The sequence below is a fragment of the Mandrillus leucophaeus genome, unplaced genomic scaffold (genome assembly GCF_000951045.1).
Source record: "Mandrillus leucophaeus isolate KB7577 unplaced genomic scaffold, Mleu.le_1.0 Scaffold988, whole genome shotgun sequence".
NCBI lineage: Eukaryota > Metazoa > Chordata > Mammalia > Primates > Cercopithecidae > Mandrillus > Mandrillus leucophaeus.
The window spans coordinates 530,330-533,053 of NW_012110785.1; the positions used below are offsets into that span (position 1 = coordinate 530,330).

The 2,724-nt window shown below is 40.2% G+C and overlaps 1 protein-coding gene across 2 annotated transcripts in view; it reads left to right on the top strand.

Annotated features, from left to right (window-relative positions):
- Positions 1 to 2,156: 2,156 nt before the first annotated feature.
- Positions 2,157 to 2,724, top strand: part of KDM3A (lysine (K)-specific demethylase 3A) — a 61,306-nt gene continuing 60,738 nt past the window's right edge. Inside the window, exon 1 of one of the 2 annotated variants that reach the window (XM_011971130.1) lies at positions 2,157 to 2,462. The gene's annotated coding sequence lies outside the window, so the exon portion shown is untranslated. Of the gene's footprint in view, positions 2,463 to 2,484; positions 2,507 to 2,724 lie in introns of those variants that run through there. The other variant, XM_011971131.1, reaches the window with a different exon arrangement.

Genomic DNA, 2,724 nt, shown 5'->3' on the forward strand with positions numbered 1-2,724 from the left:
ATGCATTACATTCCATTTATTATTAATAATTTTATTTATTCCTTCTCCAACTGAAGTACATTTAGATTATTTGCAGATGTTTTCTTGTTCATATGTGTGTGGGTGCTTTTCTATGGTGCATAACTTATATTCCCAGGTTTTTAGAAAGTTTAAAAACATTTTAAAAAATTATGAGTCATATTGAATATAAGTGTGCACTTATAATATTCTTAGTTTTCTATGTAACTTAAAAATACTCTCAAGATCCCAAGTGTTCAATGTGACTGCATGCTGTATTTAGCCTTGACTAAGGTGAACACATGATTTTTCTTTTAACCTGTCATGGTGAATTTGAGTAATTTTCTAATCTTGAAGTATCTTTGTATTCATGTAACACTAACTAATCATAGCAGTTACCTAAAAGATATGCTGCTGGATTTAATTTACTGGCATTTTATAAAAGAATTTCCCATCTATGTTCCTAACTATAACTGAACCATAGTTTTTCTTTCCTATACTCTCCCGGTTCAGAATTTGTAAAACGGTTTGGGACTTTTATAAAATGCATTGGATATCTTTCCATCTTTTCTAAGATCAGTAGAATTTTTCCCTTGAGTTGTTTTTCAGATTAATATTTAATTACATTATCTAAGTTCTCCATACCTTCTCTTGTATTTTAAATTTGAGTTGCATACTTCTGAGCTAGTTGTCTTCTATTCTGATAACAAATTGTCAAATTTGTAAAATTTCTCATCGTTCATAGCATTAGCTTAGGATAGGCCATGTTTTTAGATTCATGACAGTTCAGGAGACCATATTGTCTTCATGGACTTTATCCTTTAATATGAAATCCTTTCTCTTTTGATACTTTTAATTATATTAATATTGCTATATTGCTTTCATTTGGCTACCATTCGATTAAATATTTTAGCCCAGTATTTTCAAGCTTCCTGTGTTAAGAGTTTGCTTACGTCCAATTTATACTGGATTTTCCTTTTAATCCCAATTGTCTTTTTAAACTTGTGAGTGAAATTAACCCATTTATATTTATTGTAAATACTGATGTTTGGACTTACTTTTCACATTAAAAACATTTTTACCATATGTTCCAGTTTCTTTTGCTTATCTCATTCCCATTCTGCCTTCCGTTCAGCCAGATAAGTTTTTTTTTCATTTAGCAGCTCCCTTCCTTTAAATGGTCTGCAGATTATAAATCCAATTCAATTCTTGTGTTATTAACTTTAAAAACTTAAAAGTCACATTCAGAATATGTATATTGAAAATTAACATCGAGAGTTAATTTGCATCTATAATCCCTTGTATGTTTCCAAACATTCTCTGATTATCCGTTTTCACACTTACAAAATGGAGGCATGAGTTCTTCTTAAGGATTAAATGTGATGTAATGTCAAACACCAGCCTTTATGAACATGTCTTCAATTTCTTTATTCCATGTCTTTTTCATTCAATCAAAATACTTAAGGTCCAGGGCACACAATCACCCCTTAACTGCTTTGTCCTTCAAAGTCACCTTCTCTTTCACCACTTGCATCATTCATTATGGCCTTCAACTACTTTAAATTTCTTTGTAAGTCTCTGAATACCTTCTCAATCCCCCTTCAGAGAAAAAAAATCCCATTATACATGTATGCAAAGGTCTCTTTTGCTCTAAATTTAATGAACGTCATTATCCAGTAACTCCACGACTTTCTTCATTTATCCTTCAAAATGGCGGACTTCAGACGTTCCACGATCAGCACCACGTGCGCCTGCGCCTCCCGCAGCCATTTCACCCAGCAGCCTAACCTCTGCGAGGCGCCTGCGCACGAGCCTCCAGCGCACTGTCGCTCCTCCCTCTAGCTGAGTACGCCTGAAACCGCACGTTCTCTTCCCTTCCCTCCCCCGCTGACTCTGCACCGCCCTCACCCTTTCCTGTGAGATTCTTCCGCGAAGTGGAAGGCTCATCTTCGGTCGACAGCCCACGCACTTGAAGAACAATCCAATAGGCACTTATAGCTCAGGATCTCGCCGTTCAGTCTTATCTATGCGCCACGGCAATTTTCCTCCAGGTCCCAAAGTTGATAACCGATTTCGCGGGACTTTTTTTTTGCATACCGTGAGGCAACAAATGGAAAGAATGGGTCTGTGGCGGAGGGATCACTGGCTTATTCTCTGTGTACTTTAACCTAATGGGGGTCGCCCGGGAGTCGGAAGGGGGAGGGGAAAGGGAGGAGGCAGCCAAGGAATTGTTTTTTTCTCTGGCCCCGCCCTCGCCCGGCCGGCCAATGGTGATGATCTGTTTCCCCCGGAGCCTCGCCCAGCTCTTGTGTCTCAGCCAATGAGCGGCGGAAGCGGCTCCGAGGGGGCGGGTCCGGGAGGCTGTGCGTGTCTTGTGAGAGCTCTTGAACCAAGTCAGTGCTGGAGTCGCCTGGGCGGCTGGAAACGGCGGCTGCCGCCGGTGACTCAGGGAGGCGGGAGGCGGGGTAAGAGCGCCGCGGCCTCGGCTGCGGGGAGAGGGGGAAGAAAGGTGAGACAGCGGAGCGCGCGGCCCCGCCGTCCGTTGGCAGCGGCGCAGGCCAGGAGACTTTACCTGAAAGCTGCAAAATTTAATGGTTTAGATTTATGTATAATAAACTTATTTAAACTTTTTCCATAAGAAGAAAAATTAAGACAACTTATTTGAAAACAAAGATGAAGTCTCATATTACAATTGACTTTCTCATTAGTTTCTTCCAAAGTAAGGTC